Source organism: Cupressus sempervirens, chromosome 3, assembly GCF_028749045.1.
Source record: "Cupressus sempervirens isolate cs-2001-9-10 chromosome 3, ASM2874904v1, whole genome shotgun sequence".
Classification (NCBI taxonomy): Eukaryota; Viridiplantae; Streptophyta; class Pinopsida; order Cupressales; family Cupressaceae; genus Cupressus; species Cupressus sempervirens.
Window position 1 is genome coordinate 412532036 of NC_143120.1, and position 18568 is coordinate 412550603.

Below are 18568 nucleotides of genomic sequence, written 5' to 3' on the forward strand. Positions count from 1 at the left end.
ATAGAAAATTTTGAAACTTTTTTGGAGAGTAACAATGATTTTTAGAATGATATTCAAGTTGTGAAATAGAGAGAAGAACCAAGATATGAACCTAGAGAAGAAGTAAGAATTAAGTTAGTGACACATATGTGTAATAGGAATTTGACAAAGAATCACCCCACTAATTAGATTATTGGAAGCAAAGATAAAGGAGTGATGACAATAAATAGAGTACATGAATAATTGTGTTTAATTTCTCAAGTTGAACCAAAGAGTGTAGATGAGGTATGCAAGGATGACTATTGGGTTCAAGTAATGTAAGGAAGAACTAGATCATATTGTGAAGAATGAGACATGGGAAGTGGTTCCTAGACCTAAAGATAAGAATGTTATTAGAACTAAATGGGTTTTCAGAAAAAGATGAATGAATAAGGTGAGGTTGTAAGAAATAGTGCAAGATTGGTATGTAAAAGGTATTCACAAAAAAAAAGGTATAGACTATGAAGAGACTTTTTCTCCTATTGCTAGAATTTCAAGGCAGAGAGGATGTTCTTGGATTATGTAGCAAGTAAGAAGTTCATAGTGTATTAGATGGGTGTGAAGTCAACATTTATAAATGGAAAATTTGAAGAGGAAGTCTACATTGAGAAGCTTGAAGGACTTCCTTTGACAGTAGAAGGAGACATGGTATGCAAGTTGAAGAAAGAATTTATGGACTAAAGAAAGCACTTAGAACCTGGTATGTGAGGTTAGATGAATATTTGATAAATTTGGGATTTTATAAAGGTATGACAAATAGTAATTTATATTTGAAATAGATTAAAGATGGCTTGTTGGTTATTGTGACATTCGTAGATGACATAATCTTTGGAGGTAATGATGAAGCAAGTGCCAAATTTGCTAATAAAATGAAGAAAAAATTTGAGATAATTATGATCTGTAAGATGAAATATTTCTTAGGTTTACACATTGTGCAAACTAGTGATGGAATTTTCCTATCACAAACTAAGTATTTGAAAGACTTGTTGAAAATATTTGGCTTGGAAATTTGTAACCTTTTTCATACACCTATGTTATCCTATCACAAGTTATCTAGCAATGATGAGACACCTACAGTTGACCAAAATAAGAATAGATCCATGATTGGAGGTTTGTAATATTTGACTCACACTAGACAAGATATAGAAAATGTAGTTGGTATAGTAGCAAGATTTCAAAAAGACCCTAACGAATCACACTACACAATAATAAAGAGAATATTTAGATATTTGAAGGGTGCACCTGATGTTTTCTTATTGTATAAAAGATCAAATGACCTTTCTTTATGTGCTTATATTGATACAGATTGGGAAGGTAGTATGGATGGTAGAAAGAGTACAAGTGGTGGAGCATTTTGCCTTGGAGGAAGATTGGTTTCTTGGCTTTGCAAGAAACAAATTTCTATTTCATAGAGTATAGAAAAATAAGATTATGTACTAGCAACAAACAATTTTAATTAGATCATGTGGATGAAATAGATGTTAAAGGATATTTGAATAGAGTTTATAGGAACCTATTATCATACATTGTGATAACACAAGTACAATGAGTATGTCTAAGAATATTGTGTTACATTCTAAGTCTAAGCATATATTGATTAAGTATCATGTTCTAAGAGAGAGAGTTGTAGAGAAAGAGATCCACTCTAACAAGTGGTAGTAGAGCATGGTTACAGGTTCAAATCCTTAGACCACCGTGTAATGCTAATAGGGAGATTTTTGCAAATTTGTTCAACAATCCCCTCAAGATTTGTGACAAGGGCTTAATCACCTCCTTTGTACTATAGGTTGAGTGGTTATATCGAATAATAACATATTGTTCTATTGGTGCAATGGAAACCCCACTCTAACACTTGCCTTATGGGTTTGGGAAACATATTTATTTTTAAGGGTGGTGCTAATTTTTAAGTGGGCTTCCTTTACGAATTTAAATTTAATTTAACCACCATAATGAAAATAAGACATCATTTCAAAGTAATTTTTTTTTAATGTATGAAGCTATAATGATCCAATTTGTATAAATTATGTAAATAATTTCTAGATATTGTCTAAGAGAAGAATTGAATTTAAAAATCTATTTCTATCCTATCGAGCTCTTGGCATGAATTAGTGATCATACCTCTCTAAGAGAAACTAGAATGATAATTGGTAGCCTAAATGGCTACCCACATGTATCTCTTTGTTGGCATCTATATCAATACTTTATTACCATTCCCAGTAACAATTATAGAAACTCAAAATATCTATTTATAAATATGGTTTTCTTTTGTGATTTACCTACAAGTTACTATCTATTGAATCAAGGTATTTGGAGTAAGGGCTCTATTAATAATGCCAATCTTGAGTTGTTGAAGGGTCCTAAGCAAGAGATCGAGAATAGAAGGTGATATGGTGAGCATTGTGCTACTTGAAATTGAGGATTATATGTAAGAAATCCATGTGGGAAATTAATGAAGGTGGTAAAATTTCATTCACAAAGGTGATGAAAGGACATTATAAAATTTATCCTTGTAGTTTATTAATCCTTGTAATGATATGAGAGTTAAAATTAACAACATTAGATTCCAAATTAATGAAGAAATCATTGTGATGACTACTGACTTACCCACGAAAGGTAGAAAATGACAAAAGGTTACCAAGGTTTCAGATGAACCTGGCCTCAATAGATTTTTAAATAAGGATAAAACTCTAGTCAAGTGCAAAGGTGGGTTTAGACACAAGCATCTATGAGAACTGTGGAATGAAATATGTCTTTTGATCAAGAAGACCTAGAACTTGAGGGTAAGTTTGGTGTTTTCTACTACTACCACTTCCATTTACTAAATTATTTTAGGAGCTAGATTAAATATCCATCCCTTTTTTCCTATGACATGATGTTGAGGCTATAGTAATGGATGTTAGGAATAGGAAAAAGAAGGGAAGGAAGTTGGTGATATTAGACTAGATGCTCATCCTCCTCCTTTATAATTTATACTTATCTTTTTTTTTCTTCCCCTTTTTTTTTCTTAACATGATGTCCAACACCGACTAAATAGCCTAAGGACTGTGGGCAATAGCTTCTTTGCAGTCCCAACTGCTTAGCCCACCCAATCCTCCACACCCTTCAAAACCTAAAAAGGATAGAAAATATATACAAAGAATGCTCAAGTAAATGTTAAAAATTCAAAATTGAAAACATTGTAGAGGTTGATTTGGTGAAATCTAAAAAGGATAGTTATTGTGGTTAAAGGAGGCTTGATAGATTGGCTTAGGGTAATGCATGGTCGAATAAAATGGCTACTACAAAGATGATACCTAAAGAGGAGGACTAATGGTTGGGGGTGAGTGAGAAAGGGAACAAACCAAGAAGGAAGGAGAAGGAATTTAGGGGAAATATATTAAGTAGGATGAGGTGGAAGAGGAGGATAAAGCATAATACAAGACTTTAGATTCAGAAGAAGGAAAAGTTAAGAAGATGAAGGAAGTCAACCTTGATTCTAGCTATTTATTGGTCATTTTCACTATCAAATGATTTAACCTCCCTTGTCCCCCTTGCTACTCAAACCAAAAACACTATCTCTCCTATAAATACCACTTCCTTAGAGGGTACCAAAAAAATGATAAAGAAAAAGTTTTATCTAACCCCATTTTATTACAAGTCAAGGATACTATGATTCCTAATGGAAAATGTGTGGATTACTAGGTTGAAGAGATTACCATGGAGAGGGATAGAGGTGATATTACGACCCTTAAGACCAAATTTTCCACCATTGATGAGATTTTTGATACCTTGACAAGGTTTTTTGTGATGGCTATGCATGTGACATCAACTATGTTGCAATTGCTCCAACAAGATGAGGAAGATTAGACACGAGGAGGTGGTGACTCAAGAAGCTTTGTGAGTTCCTAGCCATAGAGGAAAGGACAAACAGTTAGGCCTTCTATTTTATGTATATTGTTTCTTTTGTTGTTAATCTTCTTGGTAGACCTACTAGTGAAAACTCTAGCCCAGTCATGCATAGGCTTATTTGGTTTTAATATCTTAGATAGTAGTTTTAGGACTTGTCTTTGTACGGCTATTTTTTTCATGTAAACTCCTATGGACATAATTAGTATAAAGTTAGGAAGTACTCGATCTAGTTATGTAGTTTTTGTGGGGCCACTGTTAAACATCACACACTAAGTGAGAAATTAAACTTAGAAAAATAAGTCAGCATTGACTATTTAACACTTTTAGCCTAGGAATCAAGCCTTATTGTGTGATGTTTAAGGTATCCATTTTTGTGGAGATAGGTTTTTGATATTATATGCTAGGGCTATAAATTTGGGCCACCCTTAAACATCACACATTAATAAAAAATTAAGCTTGAAAAAATAAGTCAACTTTGATTATTTAACACTTCTAGCCTAGGAATCAAGCCTTATTGTGTAATTTTTAAGCTGACTATTAAATTTGTTAGTTATCATGTTGTTGGTAGTCTACTCTTAATAGATTTTTAATTAATTTATTCTTGAGTGCAAGACTCAAGTTTGCTGAGTACAAGGCTCCAACATCATAAGAAATGAGGCCAAGATCTCTAATTTTAAAAATGAACATGCAATCTACAATCAATAAAATATCGGTCTTTTTGGAAGATTCTCGAATGCTCTGAACCATTGATACAAAGTTAGATCACCCAAACTCTGATAGAAAGCTTTTGTGGCTAGCAGTGGCAAATGTTAAATTTCTTATAATGAATTCCATGATATGAAAAATCGGGAGTTGCATGCCGATTATTTCTATTGGCTCATATTCTCAACTATGACCATCGTTAGGGTATTGACCGCACATTACAACAGCATTTTTAAGGCTAAAATTTCAGCTCCATCTATCATGTGAAATGTTTGTATACAAGCATAAAAATATTACTGTGTGTGGAAAAGTTTTGATGGTCCTTGGATGAAACTTTACCTCATGCATAATGAATTATTGAGGAATAATTTGTCCTGTGATAAATTGGTGCAGGAGCACCTCAAATGTTCAAGCCACAGTTGAAGATTATAAAGACCGCAAAGATCCTCAAAACAAATCAGAAGGAAGGAATGTATAAACAAGGCCATCAAATCAATTGGGTAGTCTTGGAACCTATCATGATGCTAAAATAATATTAGGTCTTTAAGATAGGTTTAGTTATATAAATGAGTTTAATGTTTAATAAAACAATTGTATGGTTTTTCAAGTTCAAACATTAAATAAAAAAGGTAACGGTTGGTTTAGAGGGAAGTTTAGTTTGTAATAATTTTAAAATACCCAACTCAACAATGATAGTTGGTTGGAGTTAGTTATTATAGGGTGTCTTATAAATTGGAAAGAGTTTCTGATTTAAAGAGGAGGGAAAAAATATTGAAAGACTGGTATGTACGGACTGGTGAACAACAATATTAAAACTTAGATATTCTGCAACTCAAATTCCTTATTGATGTTTGCAAACCGATTGGTTGGCTCTACAAGTGCATTAATAAGGTTTCCTTCATCATTCCAAGTACTTTGTTGATAAGTTTCATGTTATTATAGGTTTGTTGTTATGCCTGTTGCAGAACCAATAGATTTCTTTTAATTATTTATTTGTTGCAGTAGGTTTTAAGAAAATGAAGATCTTTCCATGAAGATTAAGGCCTGATACTCATGGAAAGAGTTATTCTAACATGTATGATATATTACTAACCAAGCACGTGCAAAATTAAACAAGATAGGGATTCTACCCAAACAAGGGGTTTATTTGCTGATTGGAGACATTAAAAAATGTACATGTGAAGGTGAATTCATTGAGAGTTGGGATTGGAAGTGTGTGTAATCAAGTGATTGAGAAAGCCCTAGTTCAAGAGTAAGAAGTGCTAGGAGGAGTCTGCCATATGGTTCCTTTTTAAATTGTATCATTTATTATTTGATTGTCATTATTGTGATTTCTCCTCATCATATTGGTATCAGAGTGAGGAAAAGGTCTTTCAGAAGTGTAATTAGTCTTGTGAATTTGGTTCTTGAATCCCTTAGTGAGCCCTTGTAGTTGAACTATCCTGAGAGGAGTAACCCTATAGTAGATTCTTGTACCAAGTTGATCAAGCAACCATGTTTGAAGGAGAAGAAGGGATTCCTACAAGGTTGAAAAATATGAAGTTGGCCAAGATAGTGAAAGAACAAGTGGCAGATAACAAAAATTAATGGGCATCCTTAGAACAAAGGGACAAAGAGAATGCTGAAAAAGATAGATTGATAAAGTTCATGATGGAGAGACTATCAGCACTAAAGAAGAAAGATAAGAGCATTAGATTGGATGAAGAAGTTAGAGATGAAGAAGAGGAAGAAGAACCCAAAGAAGAAGAAAAGGACCCTGAGGAAGTAAGAATGGCTAAGTTTGCAAAAGCCATAAGAAATGAAGATAAAAGGGTAAGGACAGACTTACCTATATATGGAGGAAAAATGGATGATGAAGAACTAATAGATTGGTTTGGTGCAATGGAAAATTGCTTTGAGTGTGAAGGGATAGAAGAGAAGGAAAAAGTTAAGATAGCAAAGTCTAGGTTGAAGGGACATGCTTTGTTGTGGTGGGATTGCATCCAGGCAAAAGGAGATGGATCTACAGAAGTACACTAAGGAATTTCACAAGCTTGATATTAGGGTGGATCATGATGAAGAGATGGAAGAAAAGATTGCAAGGTATATGGGGGGACTAAGGTTCAATATCTAGGATGAACTTAGTCTTGCTACCCTGAGGTCAGTTGATGAATGTTATAAGTTAGCCTTGAGGGCTGAAGAGAGGATAAGAAGGAGATAAGAAAAGAAAAGAAGCAATAGAGGTGGATCTTCCATGAGAGGAAGAGGGGAAAGAGGTACTACTAATTTTCAAAGTAGCAATGATAAGGATAAGGACAAAACATTTTCAGAGTCAAGAGGGGGTTATAGAGGTGGAAGAAGTGGAGGAAGAGGAAGTGGAGTATTCATGGGAAGATGCTTCACTTGCAATGAAGTAGGCCATCAATCCTTTCGGTGTCCTAAATGGTAGGAAGACAAAGGGAGAGAGAGAAGAGTAAACTTGGTTGATGAAGAGCCAAGAAAGGATGAGCAGAATGAACCTATTGAACTTATTCCAGAAGAAGGAGAGTGCTTACTGATGGGAAGAAGCAATCAAATACCAAAAGATCCAGGCATATTCAGATCAAATTGTCTCATTCAAGTCAAGGTATGTAAGTTTATAATTGATTCAGGGGCAAGTAATAATATGTTGTCTTATGAAGTTGTTAAGAAATTGAATTTGAAAACTTTTGCACATTCTGCTCCTTATTATGTTACTTGGGTCAATGAGAATCAAAATTTGTTGGTTAAAGATCAAGTGATGGTTGAGTTTTAAGTTGGGAGTTATAGAGACAAGGTACTATGTGATGTCATGCACATGACTTGTGGGCATCTCATTTTGGGAAGATCTTGGAAATGTTCAAGGAGAGTCATGCATAATGGCTTAAAAATACATATTTAGTTCAACAAGGAATGGTGAAGTATAAGTTGCATCCATTGGTGAGGAGTCATAAGAAAACTATATTGATGTGTTTTGGTAGAGATATTCCAGTGTAGGATTAGGGTACTCCACATTATGATACTGGTTGGAAGCAATGCCAGGCTAAGAGGTAGGACAATCTACAGGTGGCAGGGCTAGTTGAACCACATTTTGTTTTGGTTGGAGCAATGAAGTGTCCTCTAAGAGGGCAGATAGATGAAGATGATATGGTGATAGAGCAAAGACAAATAAAGACTTTCCAGCAGTCTAATGTGTAGCAGCAATACTATCAAGCAAGAGGAGAGTCTAATCCAAATATTTATGTATCTAAATCTTGGTGTGTGACTGCAAGAACTAGGATGAAGGAGCATATCACTTTGGGGAATAATTTCACCCCTCAGTAGCAGCAAATGGGAGCAAGGACCAATGGATCACAAGTCAACTCTTGGGGCAAGAGTTCTTTTTATGGTGGAGAGTATGGTGCAGGAGCACCTCAAATGTTCAAGCCACAGTTGAAGATTATAAAGACCGTAAAGATCCTCAAAACAAATTAGATGGAAAGAATGTATAAACAAGGTCATCAAATCAATTGGGCAGTCTTGGAACCTATCATGATGCTAAAATAATATTAGGTCTTCAAGATAGGTTTAGGTATAGAAATGAGTTTAATGTTTAATAAAACAATTGTATGGTTTTTCAAGTTCAAACATTAAATAAAAAAGGTAACGGTTAGTTTAGAGGGAAGTTTAGTTTGTAATAATTTTAAAATACCCAACTCAACGATGATAGTTGGTTGGAGTCAGTTATTATAGGGTGTCTTATAAATTGGAAAGAGTCTCTATTGTAAAGAGGAGGGTAAAAATATTGAAAGACTGGTATGTATGGATAGGTGAACAGCAATATTAAAACTTATATATTCTGCAACTCAAATTCCTTATTGAGGTTTGCAAACTGATTGGTTGGCTCTACAAGTGCGTTAATAAGGTTTCCTTCATAATTCTAAGTACTTTGTTGATAAGTTTCATGTTATTATAGGTTTACTATTACACCTGTTGTAGAACCAGTAGATTTCTTTTAATTATTTATTTTTTGCAGTAGGTTTTAAGGAAATGAAGATCTTTCCATGAAGATTAAGGCCTAATACTCATGGAAAGAGTTATTCTAACATGTATGATATATTACTAACCAAGCACGTGCAAAATTAAACAAGATAGGGATTCTACCCAAACAAGGGGTTTATTTGCTGATTGGAGAAATTAAACAATGTACATGTGAAGGTGAATTCATTGAGAGTTGGGATTGGAAGTGTGTGTAATCAAGTGATTGAGAAAGCCCTAGTTTAAGAGTAAGAAGAGCTAGGAGGAGTCTGCCATATGGTTCCTTTTTAAATTGTATCATTTATTATTTAATTGTCATTTTTGTGATTGCTCCTCATCATAAATTGATTGTACATAAGTATTTTTTATTATCTATAACACTATAAAATTCCTCACGAATATTTGTACGCTACGCTAAGATCTATCCTTGATTTTAAAAAATTAAATGTATTGATCAGGAATAATTAGTCCTATGATAAATTTAGAATGCATACAATATATTGTCCATAGGTAATTTTTATTATCTATAACACTATAAAAATTCCTTACGAATATTTGTACGCTACGCTAAGATCTATCCTTAATTTGATTAAAAAAATTAAATGTATTGATCAAGAATAATTTGTCCTGTGATAAATTTAGAATGCATACAATAGATTGTCCATAAGTATTTTTTATTATCTATAACAATATAAAAAGTCTTCACGAATATTTGTAAGCTACGCTAAGATCTATCCTTAATTTGATTTGAAAAAATTAAATGTATTTTAATCACATATCTAAATGTAGAAAAATCTTTGAGAATCTAATAAAGCCTTGTTTTATGTAATCTCTTCCACTTTAAGTCATCTCAAAGACATTGAATACAGTATAATATTGCTAAAAATGGGTCCACATCCTCTGTAATTTTTGACACGTTTGAGATCTCTTGGAAACATATCCTTAAAGTAGTCCGTAGCTGAAAATGGGTTCAATGTTCCATAGTTTTTAAAATCTAATTGCTCGTTCAGTTGAATTTTTTTACGGAGGCTTAGCATTTCTTTTTGTTAAAAAATTGAGGAGTGGGTATATCCATTGCCAAATTTTTTTAGGGGTACTATCCAACCTCACCTCTTTCTCTTTTTAGATGTTGGGATCTTCCACTCAGTAAAACTTAATCTACTATGTGCTCTTTGTCTGAGCTCTCTGCCTGCATTCTCCATCTGTCATACTACATTTAGTGCAGCATTTTTTAGGGCTAGTTTATAATAGCTCTGGTCAGCTACGACCCAATAGTTGATATTGGTGCTCATGTTGCTTCAGATCACAATGATGCCTCCTTTCAACAAATGTCCTCGCAACTTCATCCTAAAAGTTTTCCATGAGGTAATCTTGATATTATTTTTCCTTTGCAAGAATATTATGTTGCATGTGAATGATTAGAATAACACACTTTGATATGGTATTTTGTGGGTAGGACTTCTCCTGAAGCTATGCTAAGAAAATGGGTTTCCAATAGTTGGACTCCTCATGAGTTTGCCTTAATGTTGTGTAAAACCTTATCAAAGTTTATTTTTTTTATTCTGCTTCATTAACCTGTCCCAGGCCAATGTGGTCTTTATCAATGGCCCTTAGTCAGTTCATTTTGAGTTTCAATGGTGGTCTCAAGACTTTATAGTCTTTGATGAAAAAAGTTTAGGGTTCTGGTTTGGGTTGAGTTCCTTGGTCTCCCCCTACCTTGTTGGTCATTTATTGAGTCCATTACCAACATCCTTGGAAATGTTTTTACTAAGGAGCATGACAAGTTTCTCAATGCTCATCCTCATAAATGTATTTGCATTGAGGTTGATCTCTCTAGGGATCTCAAGGATTCTATGGAGAGTCAAGTTGGTTCCCACACCTTCTCCCAAAAGGCACTTTATTTGAGCCTATCAAACACCTATTATAGGTGACAGTCAATAGAACACAAGATCAAAGATTTCCCTTTGCTAGTGCCTAGGGTTAAACCCTAGCCCAAGGATGTTCCTGTCAAGATAGAAAAAAGAAACCAAAAGGAGGCATAGACCACTCTTGGATGCAAGGGCAAGCCTTCCTCGCCCCCAAATAGTTGAATGTTGCATTAGCTTCTACTCCTCCTATGTAGGATGGAGCACAAACCTCAACCTAGTTAGGGTTGATGGCGATTTCATAGGAGTGACGTATTGTTGTTTTATAGGTTTCAAGCCATATTAATTTACAAGGGATCAAGGTAGTTGCAAGGGCTACCACTCCTATAGTGGTTGACACTCCGCTTACAACATCCTCCATTGAGACATAGAATTTGCAACATTCTTACAGCCCTCCTGAGCATCTAGGAAACCAAAAGAGAAGTGATGAGTCATCTCTCCCAAATGGTTTTTCCCTAGTTTCAACCCATTTTATACCTTCTTGCAAAATATCTACTCCTCCCTTTAGGATGAAACAGATATGGAAGATTTTTCATGATTTTTTTATCATGGAATGTGCTAAGTCTTGCAGACCTCTCCAGAAAGTACTATGTTTGGGATACCTATCATAGACTTGCTAATATTGATTTCCTTTGTATGCAAGAGGTTAAAATCTCTAGTTTCATACTTTCTTTTACCTATCATCTCATTTGATCGGATGACATTATATTTTCTTCTCAGCACGAAGCTAGTAGAGGTGGTGTAGTTGGTCTCCTATCATCTCATCATAATTCTATTATTATTTCACATGGTTCTTATCCCATGCAAAGAGTTATTTGGATTTTTCTTTCTATCAATAATTATTCCTTTGGTATAGTTAATGTTTATGCTCCAAATGATGCTGTGGAAAGATCTCAACTTTGGGGCTGGATAACTGATAACTTGCCTCTAGCTACTTGGGTTATGTGCGGCAATTCTAGTATGGTTGAGCTCTAGCTTTTAACAAGGAAGGGATTTTTCCTTTTTGCTAGCTAGCTAAGGAAAGGAAAGCGTGATCCCACTACTAACTGTCACCTACAAAGTGGGGTTTGGCACACTTGGTTTAATTTTTGAGCTAGCTCTGACTATATATTAAAAGGTCTCGACTATGCCATGATTACTACACAATATTTTTTCTTTTTTTTTGAAGATCAAGAGTTTCTTATAGTTCATTTTTTAGATGTAATGTTATGTAATGTAGTGCAAGGTAGGAGAATCCACAAAGGAGATGTCCTAGCCCCTAGTAAATAAGCACATAGTGGAAATACAACTCAAGATACACAATCTGATACCAAATCACAACTCTTTATTCATAGATAACTATTTACATGCAATATACCCCACTGTAAGGTCTTTCAAGTTATGACCAAATACAACAATAATTAAAATAACAGTTCTACAAGATTCCTTTTCTATTTAACTAGGAAGTCAAAGTGTGGGACACACTTTTCTATGTACCTAGAAAGTCTAATGCAAGAGAATCTTGGGTTTTCCTAGTAACTACTTTGGAGCTCATGGGAGGAGGCTCATTAGTTTCTTTGGAGGGTGCTTGGATTGGTATACAATCAGAGGAGTATTGCTCGGTCACTTTTGGGTTTAGTGTTGGCCGAGTAGCTCATTCTTTGTGTATGTGTGTGTGTGTGTATTTAATTTAAATTTTATAAGATTTTTAAAAAAAAAACCTTCCCCGCTCCCCATTTAAGAATTTTAATAAATACATATTTTTTTAATAAAAGTTGTAGTGGTATTCTGATAGAAAAAAAATGACCAACCCATCAAATTTATTTGTTAAAATTTTTATTTCATTACAAACCCTTCCCAATTTAATTTACAATTTTACATCTACTAAAAGAGGGTTTTAACGATATTTTAATCTCCACGTATATAGAAGAACCCCACAAGCATTCCAGTAAATCCAAAATATAATATTAAAAGATTTTTTGTAGGGAAATATGAACAGACAATTCACAGTCACAAAGAAGACAGGTAGAATACAGAACGTAATTTACTATGCAAATTAAAACACAATAATCTACTTGGATTCTTATGCTAACAACACAAAGCCTGAAAAGATTTGTGAAAGAAATTTCTCCTCTCAAATCCTTCTCTTTCCCAAAAATCCCCTTACAAAATTTTTCCTCCAAAATTTGTGGTCCCCCAAAAAATGAATCCTCAATTAGTGATAAGGAGTTCTCTTTTGAAATCGGGGCACTAATTTTGCAATGACCCAAGAGAACTCTCCACTCACCAGACTTCAACTCTAAATTAAATTTTCTTTATCCCCCTTTACCTTTTCCATGCATGTTTATTAAATTATAAAATAACTTTATTTACTTTTTAATTGACTTGACTTTACAATTAATTAAATAAATTTTAATCTCATACACACATTTTGCAATTAAAATATCTTTATTAAATTCACTCACTTTTATATATTTTTATTAATTTCTTATATTTTCATCGCATGCATACATGATGCAATCTAACAACTTTTAAGAAATTAATATCTTTTCACTCTTTAATTTATTTTTGAAACTTTTTTGATAAAATATTAATGAACTTAAATAATAATATTATTTAGCATTTATTTAAAAATGAAATCTAAATATATTATTATTAAATTAAATAAATATTATCATGTTCAAAATTTATTCTTATAACTTTTTATCTTCAGATTTAATTCTTTATATTTAATTAATTTCTCAATTATTTAAATAAAATTAAATATTAAAATATCATTATAATTTCTCATTTAATTAAAACATTAATTTATTCTTCTAATTAGACTTAATTAATAGAAAATTCACCAAAGACTCATAAAATAAACTACAAAAACCCATCATAGAAAAACACATACAAAATCAAACTAAAGGGTTATAATCATGATTTAACATTATTCGATGCATTTAGAAGGTAAACAACTCATATGCTTGTCCTAATTTTCTAGGACAAATGGCTTGAAGGTTTAGGATTTGGACTTAAGAATTTATCTCCCCTCTTTTGCCACTGAGATAATGCGACAGGGTACGCTCATCCTAGCAATTCAAGGAAGTCAATACCTGGTACCTATAGCCTACATAAAATCTACGCATGTACAGACACAATATTCTAAGCTAAACAAGCAATGGCACGAAGTGGTGCATCATATAGATCCCATCTAGAAGGTAACTATGACTCCCTTAACCACATCAGAAATGCCATACATAAAGAAAACATATATGCACACCATACACATACAGTATGGGGTAAGTATCCATAAGAAAACATATGTGATAATCCATCTAACTAAACATCATCAATAACTAAAAACACTATAATGATCATCATGCATACATGAAGTATAGAGTACCAAGTAATCTCATCATATATCAACTAAATCTAAAACAATATTTGATAATCTCAAAATAATGCTACTAATCACCAAACATAAAATTGGCCTAAAAGAGTTTGGCAATGATACCAAAAATGTAAACTAGGGGCAAGCACTACATCCACCCCCCTAGACTTAGGCTTACTCCTAGAAGCCTATAAATAAGAAAAGTAAAACTAAGGAAATCAATGTGCCAGCCCCATTGGACCCTTTCCCCCCATAGAAGGTTATGACTCCACTAAGAACACTACAACAACAATATTTAAATAACAAGGTGTTATAACAACCACAAAATATACTGCTTTCAGTCACTTAAATCAATATGATTTTGGTTTAATAATAAACCTAAAATCACATTGATCCAACATTCATTCTTTTAACAAACACTAAAATAGATCTCCTAAACACTCTAAACAAGAACAACTCAATGCTCGCAAAGACAATCAAAGGCATACTACCTTAAAGCATAGATAAAAGATACATCTTTTGCAAATAGAATAAGTTTCAATTTTTAGTTTTCCTATATTTATGTTTATGTATAATTTTAGTTTTGAAGTCTAAATGTTCAAATTGAAAATATACAATTAAAAGTTTGAGTTTAAGTTTAAGTCCTAGTAGTTCAAATTTCAGTTTTAAGTGATGTACATAATAGTTTAAAGTTTTCATTTTTGTTCAACTAGTTAACAACTAGTGGTGTTCCAATATAGCCAGAGTTCCTAATGTAGAAACCTAGGATCTGATACTAGATGTAACACCCCACCAAGGGATCCAAAAGAAATAACCTAAAGTTTTATTAGGTTTGCCAACATTTTTTTTTAAAACAAGAAAGAATAACATACACATCAAACACATAGTGGCAGAAGCAATAACATACTATCAACTATAAACAAACATAATAGGTTACATTCCTTAAGGATCCGAAGATGTTGACTCACATTTAAATTTAATTAATATTAAGTCCATTGTACATGTCATAGGGTATGAAAGGCTAAAAGAGTAAAAAGCACTACCACTTAATTGTGTGGAACCTAAATGGCCCACTAACACCATGCTGAGGAGATAGTCTCATGTCCCAAGGAGGATATCAAACCAAATATCAAAAGTACTCTCTAACACCAAAAAATCCTAAAAGTATTCTAACTCAACAGTTTCAAGATAGATCGGCATCTATAACTAGAGGCACACAAGACACATAGGAAACCTACTATGTAAGCGGGCAAGTGTCATCGCACAAATCATGCTAGAGTTACCCTAGCAATTTCTTAGGACCCAAACCCCCTAATGATCCCTATGCGGCCACTAGTATCCTCTCGTACTAACAAGGCATACTATGGATGCAAGGTTACAACCAAGCATTCTCTCTACTCTGTCCTAGTCTGTACTGGCACTTGAGTAATGGGCAAGAACATACAAATACTCTTATTAGGTTCATTTTACTCTCATTTAGTGTAGTGTTTTCACTTATTAAACAACTTACAATGGGTTACCTACATTACATGTAGATAACCTACCCTAGGATCATAAAAGTATGAATCAAAGAATCATATAAAATCACTTCAGTCCTACCCAAGTGACTGAAAAGAATCAAAAGATAATTCAATAAAACCTTATTTCTCTACAAGCAACTAGAAAGCATCCCAAAAATACTGATCGAAAACTCAAAATGGTTAAGTCAAACATGACATAACATGACATCACAAAGAACAAAGCAAACACTTCAGTCCTATCAAAGTGATTAGAAAGCAACCCAAATATAACTGATTGAGGACTAAAAAATAAATAAGTCAACTATGACATATCTATTCACCTCAACTTCACACAAGAACACTAGAAAGCAATAACGAATAATAAATACAACTCATCATAGAGCATTCTAGACAAATTACCATGGCTGAGTTTAGGAAGATCAAGAACAAATCATCATAACATCACATTCACAGAACTCCCACACCTTTGGTAACATCCTAAGATTGGTCAACACTCTAGGAAAAACCCCGAAACCCCAAATCATAGATAGTACATAGAAAATAGAAGTCTCATAGATTGGTTTGATTTAGAAAATGCATCGTTGAATTAAAACTAAGGTTTCAGTTTCAAGTTTAATATATGTTTCAAGTAGATAAAAATTATCAGTTTATCTTATGTATATTTACCCAAATTTAAGAATTTTAATAAATACTATTATTTTTTATAAAAGTTCTAGTGGTATCCTGAGAGAAGAAAGATGACCAACCTATCAAATTTGTTTGCTAAAATTTTGATTTCATTATAAACCCTTCCCAATTTAATTTAGAATTTTACATCTACTAAAAGAGGGTTTTAACATTATTTCAATCTCCACGTATACAGAAGAAACCCACAAGCATTCTAGTAAATCCAAAATATAATATTGAAGGATTTGTCATAGGGAAATACAAAAAAATAGTTCACAATCATGAAGAAGATAGGAAGAATAGAGAATGTAATTTACTAAGCAAATTAAAACACAAGAATCTACCTAGATTCTAATGCTAACAATGCAATGCCCAAAAAGATTCATGACAGAAATTTCGCCTCTCAAAACCTTCTTCTTCCTGAAAATCCTCTTCCAAAAATTTTCCTCCAAACTTTGTGGTCCCCCAAAAAATGAACCCTCAATTAGTGATAAGGAGTTCTCTCCTAAAGTCGGGGCACTAATTGTTCAATCACCTAACAAAACTCTCTGCTCACCAGACTTCAACTCTAAATTAACTTTTCTTTATCTCCCTTTATCTTTTCCATGCATGTTTATTAAATTATAAAATAACTTTATTTATTTTTTACATAACTTCTCTATTCAATTAATTAATTAAATTCTACTCTCATACACCATTATGCAATTAAAATATCTTTATTAAATTCACTTGTTTTATCTTTTTAAATTAATTTCTTATATTTTCATCTTGTGCAGACATCATGCAATCTAACAACTTTTAATAAATTAATATATTTTCACTTTTTAATTTATTTTTGAAACTTAATTGATAAAATATTTATTAACTTAAATAATAATATTATTTATCATTTATTTAAAAACAAACACTAAATATATTATTATTAAATTAAATAAATATTATCACATTCTAAATTTATTCTTATAACTTTTATCTTTAGATTTAATTTTTTTATTTAATTAATTTTCCAATTAATTAAATAAAATAAAATTTTAAAATATCATAATAATTTCTCATTTAATTTAATCTTTTAATTAGACTCAATTAATAGAAAATTCACAAAAGACTCATAAAATAAACTACAAAAACCCATCATAGAAAAATACATACGAAATCAAACTAAAGGGTTAGAATCATGAATTAATGACATTTGATGTATTCGGAAGGTAAACAACTTAGATACTTGTCCTAATTTTCTAGGACAAATGGCTTAAAGGTTTAGAATTTGGACTTAAGAATTTATCTCCCCTCTCTTGCCATTGAGACAATGCGATAGGGTATGCTCATCTAGCCAATTCAGGGAAGTCAATACTTGGTACTTGCAACCTGCATAAAATCCATGCATGTATATACACAATATTCTAAGCTAAATAGGCAATGATAGGAAGTGGTGCATAGATCCCGACTAGTAGGTGACTATGACTCCCTTCCTCAACCACGTCAGAAATGCCATACATAAAGAAAACATATATGCACACCATACACATGTAGTATGGGATAAGTATCCAAAATAAAACATATATGATAATCCATCTAACTATACATCATCAATAACTGAAAACATTTTAATAATCATCATGCATACATGAAGTATAGAGTATCAAGTAATCTCACCATATATCAATTGAATCTAAAACAATATCTGATAATCTCAAAATAATGCTACTAATCATCAAACATAAAACTAGCCTAAAAGAGTAGCAAAAATGTAAACTAGGGCCAGGCACTACATGTGTTTTTACCTTAGAGAAAAGATAGAAAATGGAACATATTGAATCCATCAACTAAGATCAATTATGATGAAAGATATACTCTACTAATCAACACTAACAACTTTAGCCATTTATATAATTGAAAAGTTTAAAACTTTGTTATCAAACTTAATTATTCCAAAAAATTCAATATATTTTACAATGTAACTTCAATACTTGTACCTCCTAAACACCATTAAATTTAGAATGGCAATGGCTGAACAATTTTATCCATTTCAAACTTTAAAATTGAAAGACCCAAGAAACATTTTTTTATGTACCTCCACTAGTTCTCAAACTTATTGTAGCTAATATGCTTCTTGTCCAAATTGAATCATTATTTGAGCCTTTGAGTGCAATTGTGCCCCTCTTGTTACCATAATGGGAATTGACTATGTTGCTACAATATAAGTTTCTATATCATAGGCTTACAAAAAGATCCTACAATGCACATCTACAATAGAAAATAATTACCCAAGGGAGCCTAGATTTGGAAGCCCATATAGACCCTTTGGTACTTATATGTTATGTTCAACACAAGATGCAACTTTTTTTTATGACCCTGAAGCTTTCTTGAAGATTATTTCACCATTCAAGCAATGTCATTTTGATCAACTTGCAGGCAACTATCTTTCAGACTATACATGTCAATAGCTATATTTCGGAAAGTATTACCGAAGACCTACTAAA

At 32.7% G+C, this 18568-nt stretch overlaps 1 pseudogene; it reads left to right on the forward strand.

Annotated features, from left to right (window-relative positions):
* The first annotated feature begins 6565 nt into the window (after window positions 1-6565).
* The window catches only part of LOC149566765 (BURP domain-containing protein 5-like), a 55250-nt pseudogene continuing 43247 nt past the window's right edge, over window positions 6566-18568 (forward strand).